The following is a 12,127-nucleotide window of genomic DNA, read 5'->3' as shown; positions in this document are numbered from 1 at the left end:
ATAAACTGGTAGTCCTTTCTGTTTATGTAGAGTCTACCCTGTTCCCAGGATAGTGCCTTAACTTCTATATATGTGCAATCTATGACACCCAGTACTTCAGGGTAGTGTGCTGGAGGGTAGAACTCCTGCATATTTCTGGCCCTCTCCTCAGGAGTACAGGTAAAATATATGCAGTCACTGGCATGTTGGAGCATAGCATTCAGGAACTGATGGAAGATTCTGGATGATGATGCGTGTGACACCCTCAGTATGTCCTCTGTTAGTCTCTGAAAAGTACCTGTAGCTAAGATTCTAAGCGCTGCACATACCTTTGTCTCCACTAGGATGGGCTCCCCTCAATTGGCCCTGGCTCTGAATTGAGGATGGCACAGGTCACAGAGTTTTTGTAGTGTGTCCCTATCCACCCTGTAGTGCTCTACAATTTCCACATCATGTAGGTTGTGAAAAGTTAAACAAAGCCTGAAAACTCTTCTCCTTCTTGGCCTAGACCTATTGGCAGCAGCACTGGCTTCAGCCTGCAGCACAATGATTTAAAGCAGCAGCAGCCCCTAACATTCTTGCCTTGTAGACTCCATGCTGTGGCTGTATTCCAAAAGGGTTTGGAATTCACAGGAAAACCAGCACGTAGTCTACACAGTTGCTTTATAGCTTGTTGAATAGCTTCTCCATCTTGGATTGGTTGATTAGCATGCAATTCAGCTGCTTATGCTATAATTAGCATGCCATGATGTTTACCTTGTTTGTGCAGTGGTTCATGCCTCTACACAGTGCTTACTGAATCTAAAACTCATTGCCACCATGTAGGGTTTACTGAATCCCCCCCCCCCAAGAGACTAAAGAAATTGTGGGATAAATTATGTGATAAGATTTTCTTGAATACTTTAAAGATAATAGTGATATAAATAGTATGACAGAATATGGCTACTATAAAAATATAGACAAAGAATCAAAAAGAATTGACAACAATTGTTTTATGTAATAAGGAGTACCAAAGAACACGTCCAAACTCAACACCAATATACAATTCTGGTTAATGCAAATCAGCAAAGCTTTCGAGTTTTCTCCTTTATCAGTGCATACAATTTTCTAAGAGCAGCAGTTTGTTTAAAAAGGCAAGTCACATTCACAAAAGACCAATCACAGTTCGACAGCAATTAAGCAATTTAAGTTTGGATATGTTTTTTGGTACTTGATGTGATTAACAAGAATATAAGAGGGGGTACATTTAATAATTTAGTTGAAGCAAAAGAATATGAGTGGATAATTAGGTTAGCCGCAGATAAATTTCCAGGAATTAATGCTGCTGTAAGTTTGAAACCAGTATTGGTAAAAAAACAAATGCAATATAAATTAATGGATTTTAATGTTTTTCTACTATTTTTAGAAAAAGAGTTTTATGATTGTGTGAATATCATGTGATTTGGTTGTGGTCATGTGATTTAATTGTATTATTTAAATGCTATTAGAATTGCTACTTTGTATGTTGCACTGAAAAACGGCCAAGCCCGAAAGTTTTGCTTGTCTTTTTTAATTTATTAAACTGAGTTTCGACGTTCTTCGAGTTGAGTTTGTATTTTTTATTTGGCTTTCGTTTGTCTAAGGTCTGAGTTTACCACTATTTTATTCTTTTTATTTAAACTACAAATTCCTGCCAGGAATAGCCCCACATCCTTCTTGGACATGGGCAGTCATTACTAATAATAATATTGGGCACCGACTAAACTTCTTCACTTGAAATATAATGGGTATAACAGGCTAGCCTTGGAACGACCCTTGGGTCAAAAGGCTACTAACCTCCTATGAACCTAAATAATCATTTCCCAATTTTGCAATGGAAAAAACGAGTCTTTTTAACAGAACAAATTAGGATTGGGAGGTGGGGGGGGGGGTTCAGGAAGATATTCACAGAAACTTTCCTGTGTAGGGAGGCTTCCCGGACCTGGAGTCCCTTTCAGGTTTTTCTGGAAATCTTCTGGGTGCTTTCTTGTGTGTTCTGAGAAGGCCTATCTTCCCTTCTGACAAAGGAAGTGGGCTTGGCTGAATAATTCCTATGCTATCTGGGCACAGAGGTAAGAAGGATCTGTATGCATTCCTTCAGAGTCTTACCTTGCTATTGCAAGATTTTAAACATGCTAGTTGACAGTGGACCAAATAAAAAGTCTTTGTTACGAAGGAAATCTAGGAGTTTAGCCTTAAAATCTAATGGCAGGAGAAAGTTACCCAACCAGGTAAATCGCTGAATGACTGAACCAGTAGTGACTGCTCTGAAAGAAGCCTCATCAGGATCATAACTGCAGTTTATATTATGCCTAGCCACTTAAGTAGCCTAATTTACCAAATGTGAAAGAAACTTGATATCTTCTGGGGCCTAGTAGAATTTTGGCCTTTTAGGAACTGGAGGCTAAGAGTCAGGAGCAGTGAATGTGAAGGAGTCCAAAAAGGCCTCCAAGACTGAAGTGACAGAGGAAGAGGCTGGAGTGCCCACTTCCATCAGACTGTTGTATCTCTTTTGGATATTAGAGATTTGCTTAGACTCCCACTCACAATGTTTCATCATATTTATAACTGTCTTTCCAAAGGATGACTCTTCCACATGGGAATCGGGGGAGAGAGAAAGAGAATCCACATCAGAGGGCACCTAACCAGGAGAGTGAATCTGACAGGAGTATGACAAGGAATGATCATCAGAATCTGAGGCCTCAGAGGAGGATGATGATTTTTACAGTAATTTTCTGTGAAGTGAGTGGGGAAGCTGAAAAGGAAGGAAGTTTAAGGGTCATAAGGGTCTTGAACAGGCCCTGAGAAAAGTCCATCCACTTTTTCTTCCCAAAATGGGGAGAACAGGAAACATGTTTGATCTTTTGTCACTTGTGTTTTCTTGGGGAGGCATTCATCTAAATAAAGTGCAGAGACTTCGACCCCTAACATACTTTAGTCAGTTTTCCTGGAATCTCTTCAAATGCTAACATTTGCAGGATGCCTTCTGGTCTGCCTGAGAAAATCAGTCGTTCCCAGTTACAGTATCAGTTTCTTCGGACGTGCAGTCCCCTGATGCCATACTGGTCTTCAAAAGGGTCACAATAGAGGGCACCTGAGGTAGAGTTGGATGTACCACAGGTTCTGTAGCCTCTGACAGTATATCAGAATCAGACTGGCAGACTAGGTCTCAAGCCTAGGCCTTCTGATTTTTCTTCTTAGGTGCAGACGGTATGTTATGAGTGGAGGGAGCCTTTATCTTACACTGGGCCAAATATTTTAGTCATTGCATCTGTAAGAGCATGTTCACCTTAGACAAATATGAGTGCGGTGTCTTTAGAACAAAGGACAGGCAAATGGAACAAGATATGTAGTCATGTCTTTTCTGCTTAGGAGCAGATCAATATGTATGGAAGTCTTTGTAAGATTTCTGCATACTCCACTCACACCTACCCCTCCAAGCTGACATCTAACAAATCACAGCAAAACATTTTAAACAAGAAGGAAGGTTCCCCAATGGGGGCACTTATGTGAATCCAAGAAGACTTGCAGTACTAACAATCACACAAAGATCAAATGGACAGGTGTAAAATCTGCATTTGGGCCTCAGAACTTATGCACATACATCCACTTGTATACCCCTATGCTTTTGAGCTGAGATCATACATTGGACTTGTACTACTGGGAAGATTTAAGCTTTAGTACCCCAGCCAAACATCAGAAGTGAAAACTCATCTGTTTGGAATACTGCAACAGTGACTTCAGTCAGAACATCTCAAAGCTCCAGAACACTTATTCAAGTAACAAAGCTACAAGATTTTCACTAGGCATACATTTTCACTGGTGTTTCTCCATTTTATATATATATATATATATATTTATATATATATATATATATATATATATATATATATATATATATATCTGCAGTGCACTCTGTTCATGACATCATTTGATTATTGTGCAGCACTTCTATAAACCATTTAGGCCCTATGTTAACAGGGAAATTTGACAAGGAATACTCACTTTTCAGAGGCAGCCTAGGAATAACAGCACAAAATATCATACAAAAGAAAAGTATAGCAAAAAATATGAAACATAATAAAAATAACAATAAAAAATATATATACAAAATGCATTATCATTCATAGATGCATGGCATACAGGAGTGAAGTCCTGACTATGACTCAGATGAATGGAGGGACTAGTGGTAGAGGAGCAGAACCAGTTGAAAATAGTTACAGTGGGGCAAAGGGGGCAGTTGCCCAGAAGTGGAATGGAGCATGATCAGCAGAAGCCAATCATTTTTCAGGTTAATACTGGCATTTGCACACTGGGGTTACATTCGTGCTGAAGCACCTTAGTGCTCCATGTATAGCAGGCTTAAAAGTTGAGGGGGGACACCAGATGAGGAGACAGCCCCAAGCATCATAGGAGGTTACTAGGCTAAAGGCCCAGGGGCCCTTACAAGCCTAGCCAAGAGTTTATCCCCAAAAAAAAAAAAAACCCAGTCAGCACCTGTTGCCATTGTCAATGAGGGACACAGGTGGAACTCCTGGGACAAATTTGTGTTTTCTCATCCACTCATCAAGGTTGCGCTTGAAGACGGTCAGCAAGGTACTCTGTTTGACATGTATGGGAAGTCTATTCCAGAAACGGGGCAACCACTGGGAGTCAAATCTATCTCTCAGGTTTTGTTGATGTCACACATTAGATTTAGGCCTTTTGAGCGGGTAATGCGTAAGGAGTTAGATTTATGGATATGGAGCATCTCTAGTAGGGCAGGTCTGATATTGCCTTGTAGGACAGACACAGATCACCTCTGAGCAATCTGTATGATACTAAGTAGAGTGACAGTGATTTGAGCCTATCCGCATAGGACAGGTGTTGGAGGCCATGGATTCGCTTTGTGAGGTATTTCCGTGACCTTTCCAGTTGGTGCAAGTGTTTGGAAAAGTGTATATAAAACAGGGCATCATACTCAATTATTGGCCTAATGAGAGAGGAGTACAGAGAGATAATAACCTCCTTTTTCTAGATGCAATCCATTTACTTGTGAGATGAACTAAGTAAAAGGCTTTTCTGACCATTGCCACTACATGATGGTCGAATGTGAGATTGTCAACCTGAGTACCCAGGTCTCACATCACAGGTTGTGTGCTAAGGGTGTTGCTGTTGATGTGGTAATCAGTAGGGGCCATGGTTTTGCTGAATGTTATGATAATATATTTTTTTGCGTTTAACTTAAGGCCATGAATTTGGCAGCAGTCATTTGTTGCTGTGAGACCTTCTTGCAGCATGTTAACATCATTTGGTGGGTCAATGACAGGACCCAACTTACAATTGTCCGCAAACTTGGTCAGCCACAGGCCTTTTGTCTTTGCCTAGACCTCTGAGAAGTAGATGCCAAACAGTAGGGGTCCCAGGACAGATCCCTGGGGAATACCACTAGTGACAGATCTGCTGTTGGAGGTAGAGGTGCCCATTTTGAGCTTGTGGGTCCTATCAGTGAGCCATTTGGCCACCCACCTGATGAGATAGGGATTTACTCCAAGTTGTGTTAGCTTTTCGATGATGCCAGAGTGGGGGTTGTGTCAAAGGCCTTGGCCAAGTCAAGGTAAGCTGCATGTACTGACTTTCCCTCATCCAGGGCCTTGGTGACAGTCTCAAAGAAGTCAACCAGGTTCAACAGGCACGATCTGCCCTTGATGAATCCGAACTGGGTGGGGTCAAGTGGAGATTGCCTATGTCCTTGTTTATGAGACCCATAATAGTACACTCCATGGCTTTATAGATAAGACTGATCAAGCTAATGGGGTAATAGTTTCCATAGTCAGTAGTGGCACCACCTTTGTGCAAGGGAATGACAATGGCAGTTCCCCACTCTGTTGGAATGAAGCCTGTACTTAGGCTGTGGTTGAATAGGGTGCTTAATGGGAAAGCTAGCTGTTGCTGGAGATGGTGCAGAATATAGTCTAGGATACTATCAAGTCCAATGGAAGCTGTTTTCTTTGCCTTGGATAGGGCATCAGAATAACTAGCTACACTTCTCTGCCGAACAGCTGGGTGGGGCTCAGTGGCTTACACTGGCAAGCCCTTCGGGAGGGGGGTAAACCCAGTTGGCCAAACTGCTCCTGTCATGCAAGCAGAGGTTTGACTAACAAAATGGCCACTCACATAGAATATATTGCCTTGGTTTTCCGAGCAAGTTAAAGTAGCTTTCTTAGACTTATCTATGTGAGCATGCACACACCAGAGGTGGGCATATAATACCTCCATGATGATGTTGGTGCTTAAATCAGTCACCAGGGTGTGCAGTTAAGGAATGAATCACAAAACGCCAGACAGCTGTCTTTATGATTGTTTCTGAAGGACAGATATTAGTAGACAGCTGAGAGAAACAGCAATTTTGTTTACAAAAACCACAACACATACCTTTACTTTACAAAAACTGTTATTAGGAATGCAGTTGTGTAGTAGTTGATATCATATAGTATATCCTTTATAGAATCTGGCATATCTGGGGTAAAAACAATGGTGAAACTCATGGCTGTAATGTATAAAAAGGCCACTGTCTTTCTGGAGTATAAATGATCTCCTACAGTCCCTATGGTTTTCCTTGGTGTATAGCAGCTTCGTCCCACCTCTCCTAAACATACTGGTCTACTGGCTTCACTTAATTGTCCACATATGTGCTGTATTTACCAATTCTCTAATGTTGCAAAATGTCTGAAAAGGATCAAAATAGGACCAGCTCACATTCCCAGTTAATAAAAGAAAGTGGCCAGACAGGAAAATTAAAGATAGCTTGCAAGATGAGAGCTCAGGCAAAAGAAATTACTGGGGCAAATCTCATTCATTTTTAGATGTTCCACCAGTGCCTTTCTAAAAGGAAATCTGAAATAAATTTTGCAAATTGAAAGCAGCATGCATTTACAGAGATAAAATGATTGGCCACAAGGAGTCTTACAGTGATTAAGCAAAAGGAAAGTTTTGGCTAGGAACAATTTTTTTTTTTAACCTTAGGATTCTAGGAAGCATGCATCACTCAAGTCATGGGCCTTACTGTGTGACACTTACCCAAATAAAGTAAGACAGAGTAAACTCACCTTAGTGGCCATATACTTAAATACTTCAAGAGCTCAAAAGGGGAGGGCTGGGCTTTACTACCATATCAAAGTCATACAACGAAAGGTTATTTTTCTGAATTATCCTGTCAAGACGTGCTGATCTTTACCACATGTGAAAAACTTCTACAAATAAAAAATAAAAATAAAAATGCCAACTGGGAGAGGCAAAGACAGTCAACATGCTTTAAAATATATGACATTCCAAGCATAAAACTAGCTTGCTGACCAACTAACCAAGCCAAAAAGTAATGTGTGCAACTTTTCGTAGCACTTCTTTCTCACTATCCTTAGACACAACTCATGCAGTTGCTGTAACTATCACTTTGGGCTCATACTGCTTGCTGATCAAACCATTCATTTAAAATTTCCTCCACAAGCTGAGGTGATGTGCCTCCAATTTAGACTGCCCATTAAAAAAAGCAGATACAGGTCACAGGATCATAGGAATTACAAGGCAAGTGACTGCAGCAACTATTTGTTCCTTGCCACTGCCCACCCTCTAGTAGTAGTACCCCACATGTCTAGAATGGCAAAAAAGACTTGACTAAGGATAAATACAGTCAAATATTACATATACCTATTCTATTTTATGATGTTCTTCAGTTGCTTAAACACAAAAGGAAGAAGAAAGGTTTCCAAAGCAATACACCAATCTCTTGCTCAGACATACAGTATAATGTTTTGGACAGCGCAATTTGTTATTCTGCAAATCTGCAGTAACCGTGATTATTTCAAGGTACTCTAAAGGAGACCTCAAGAAGCCTGTTAAGAATACAGAGTACAGTGTGGCCTCATTTTTAAATGGACAAAGCATTTTTTTAATTATTTTTCTCCTTAGTTCACCTAGGCAACAAACGGACTTTCAGGTATTAAGCAACATGTGCTGAATACTTAGCTCTGGCTCCTAACCATACCCCTCAACTGTCTAGATTTTTTGCAGAAAGTCCAGATTTTCACCTCATAAAATTTGTGGTTTTCCAGTACATCAGTGAGGATTAAATTAATTACATAATGACATACATTTGTTTTTTAGACTATTTCTTTCAGAAAATGCTTACTAATATAAATTCTGTTATGATAACAACTTTCTAACTTTAAACTATAAGAGCAATATTTAAAACCTGTAACCATTTTTGGGCCTTTGAATCCATTATATTAGGCTTTGTCCAGATCTTTTGCATTAACAGGTTGAGAGGTATGACCCCCCCCCCCCCGACATTGCTTTCATGACAGACAGAGACATATGTTACTTTTTTCAATGACCAAGAAGAGTCTAGTAAGATAACTTTGTGTGAGGGTGTGAGTGGCTCACAGCCACATTGGGGATGCAGGGGAAGCTGTCTCCTGCCCACAAAAACACTTAAATTTCATAGTGGAAGGATTTACTACATCCTTGTTTTAAAATAAAGAATATACATTAAAATGATGCCTGGCTTTGCTGCGTTCTTTCTCTAACTTTACTGGCAATCCCTAGAGCAGTTTGTCCATGTGTGCTGAACACAGACACCTTCACTGACACTAAAATGAAACATTTCCCCCAACAACCTCTTTCGTAGTTTGCCCATGATGTATGCAAAATGACTCAAATGATAGCAGAATTAATCAGTTCTCCCAATGATCCTTTCAGTAGTTTGTCCATGATAAATGCATAACACAAGTACTTTCACTGACACCAAAATGAAACATTTCCCCCAACACCCCCTCAGTAGTTTGTCCATGATGTATGCAAAACCACTCAAATGATACCATAATTAAATACTTCTAACGATCCATTCAGCAGTTTGCCATGTATGCACAACCATACCAGTAAGTAACCCCCCTACTTACTTGTTCTTTTTTTCTCAGTCTCTCTCCCAGAGTCCTCACACACCAAAAACTGCTGCTGTCCCTTCAGGCCCTGGTCCCCAACAGCTGAACTGGTCAATGAAACTGAGCCACTGCCAAGCAGGAATGACAAGTCTTTAACAAGTTTTTTTTTAAGTGCTCGCAGTGAGCAATTTCAATTGCCAAATACGATATCCTTCAGCTCACTGTGGACAGCAAACATATAGCTAAAGATACTGCCTTTATTGCACCACAGCACAGCCCCCTCTACCTGGGCAGGCAATCACAGGTCTTTTTGGGGTGGTGTTTAAGCAAGATGATGTAAGTGGGAGCAGGAGGCGTGCAGGAGTGTTTCGGACTTCCATTGAGGACATGTGTGTTGACATTTCATTTAAACAGAAATAAAAACAAAAGATGCAATATGTTTTTTTTTTCAGTAAATCTTCAAATTGTGCCCTGGAAAGATAGCACCTGTGACTGCCCCCTTCACCCCATCCTAGCTATGCTACTGTGTAGGAGTAATTTATTTCAGAGAAAGTGTAAACATTGGCAATAAATCTGTTCCTCTGAGTTTTGTTTGTATGTTGACAGATTTAAGTACAGATCAAAGTTTTGATACCACTCCCTCCCCCGACAAACACACAATGTTTGATGCACACTCTGCTTTCTCTGCAATAGTGGTCAGCAACTTGGAAGACAAGACACAATTTTTTAAAACTCATTCATTAAGCAATTATTGCAAGAGGCACAATGGATGTAACATCTCAGTTATGACACTAAATAAGAAAACGGTAATATAAACACTAATTTTTAACAATAAAAGCTGTGTTTACGGATATCAAAAAATCAATTCACATATAAATATTTTAGCAATGTAGGTCTGCTTTAACAATGCAGCTGTTAGGAACAGCAACATTTTTAACTTATGAGAGCCATAAAGGGCAACCAAAGAGCCATGCTATGCACATCTGTTCTAGAATTCCCTGAATCCCTTTCCTTGCACCTACTTACAACTGTCCAGATATTCCATGCTGTTCCATCCATTTTACATCTACTTCTTAGCTCCTGTCCCGATTTAAGTGTCTGCTCCCATGTTAACATTGTAAGTGTTTACAATAAATGTGCCTGTATGATCATACTCCTATATGGTAAGGAACTTTTTTCTTTTCTTTTCTGTGAAGAAATGAATGTTTTAAAACTTCAGAGTAGGAATCTGATGAAGACTTTAAGGTTCAGATGAAAGCATTAATTCCTGGCACCAATCAATGAAGTTTTCAAATGTGTTACATTTGGTTTGTTTTTATTTTTCCAGTGCATGGCCATTGCCATCTGTGTTTTTATTTTATCACTTAATAAATAATGACAATAAAGCTATAGACTTACTTTACTTCATAAAATGTATATTAATTCACATTCTCTTGTTCTGTCAATGTCTCAAGTTAATAGCACTAATTTTAAAATTGCCCCTAATTGTCACTGATTATTTCTGCATATGCCCCTGATTCTCCTGAATTTTATCCCTGATTAGTTGAGAGCTATGGAGCCGGATCAGAAGTTATTTAGAAGGGCAGTACAGCTTGCCCCCACAGCAGTCTTTAGGAGTACACAGATAAGTCATTGATATGTGTGCCTATGTCTTAAGTGATATTTAAAAAAAAGGTGTTAAAAAATATAGGTGTGAGGTGGTTTGCATTACATATATTTTCTACACTAAGTATTCTTTTTTGCAAGGAACCTCGGTGGATGTTCCAGCTGTTGTTGTATATGTCTGGTCAGGTACATACAGAAGGGCGCACTGTACTCAGTGACTGATCTGATGAGGGCTGAGTAGAACAGAATAACATCTTTGGACCTGGATACCTCTTCTTTGCTTAAAGTTGTGCACTGCAGAATTATTTCCTTACTACAGGAGACACATGATGGTTAAAGGCCAATTCACTGTCACATGTATTACCAACCCCCTGACCACAGGGCCATTTCTTAGGTGAGTATTATTAATGGAGAAACTTCCAGGGGTGGTCATCTTTCCAAAAGATAATAATTATGCATTTTTTGAGAGGTGCTTTGCCAGGAAAACAAGGTAAATTGAAAACTGGAACTGAATACATCAGCCAGTAGATTTGCCATATCCTCTGGCTTATTACAGTTGGCTACATTTACAAGTTTTAAGTAATTATTTACAAAAAAAACAAAACAAAAAAAAACAAACAACAACTTCCTTACCCCACAAATGAGTGGCTGCATCCTTAAGATGAAACCTGCTTTACAAGTACACTTATTGTACAACTTACAAGACCTTTGAATATTATCTTTAAAAGAGCTTCACTGTTACTGCTTCCTAGTCTTCTTTAAATCTCGGAACCTAAAATCACGGCTCTAAGTGACTGATGGAGAAAGGAGGCAATGGTGGTGGGATTCTTTGGTTATTGGGCCCATAACTAATCCTCTGATCTAATTTATTAGCTTGAAAAGGACCTTTTTGAGTACCACTAACTCTGGCAATCACTCGAGTCAAAGAATACTAGCAATAAGCAATAATTAAAAAAAAAAAAAAAAAAAAAAAAAAAAACGTTTTTGGGGTTTTTTTTTGCAGAAAGTCTAAGTATAATTACATAGTCTGTACATTTCAGCCTCTCCCACTTGAATACACATATAAAAGTACAGCAGCAAGCAAACCAAGAGGCATCTGAACCTTGGTTAAGTACAAGACAACTTTGAGGTCCTGAATGTACTTTCCAAATAGAGAGAAAACAAATAAGAAACAGTCCCCACCCCCACCAAGCACCACTGAAGAAATTCAGTTCCATTTTGGATAGAGAGGGAGTTTCCCAAGCATAGCTAAACTTGTTAAAAAAACTGCATAATGCAGACTCTGAATGGCCATCCATTCATGTATACCTAACGGCCACAAAGCCTCTGGTCTCTGTAGCTACTAATACCACCATGAAAACTGAAATTCATCCATGTAAAATGGCAAAGTACATGAACAGGAAAAAGTATCCATTTTTAAAACCCTGGGGAAAATACCGAATGAACTAATGTGCTAGGGTTAAGGAACATACCTTACTTGTGACCATGCATCTTGATTCTATTCATTTTTATTTTTATCTCAGCATTTAAAATATAGTCTCTAAACAAAATGAGAACTCAGTGTTCTGTACTCTGTAAAAATAATGCATGGAAACTGGAAATCAATA

General features: G+C 39.4%; 1 protein-coding gene across 2 annotated transcripts in view; it reads right to left on the bottom strand.

The window, feature by feature from the left end:
• HPS5 (HPS5 biogenesis of lysosomal organelles complex 2 subunit 2) overlaps window positions 1-12,127 on the bottom strand; it is a 1,422,788-nt gene that overhangs the window by 423,324 nt on the left and 987,337 nt on the right. The gene's annotated exons all lie outside the window — the stretch shown is intronic.

The sequence above is a fragment of the Protopterus annectens genome, chromosome 17.part0, assembly GCF_019279795.1.
Source record: "Protopterus annectens isolate FY-2018-M chromosome 17.part0, PAN1.0, whole genome shotgun sequence".
Lineage (NCBI taxonomy): Eukaryota > Metazoa > Chordata > Ceratodontiformes > Protopteridae > Protopterus > Protopterus annectens.
This window is presented reverse-complemented; position numbering and strand designations above follow the sequence as displayed.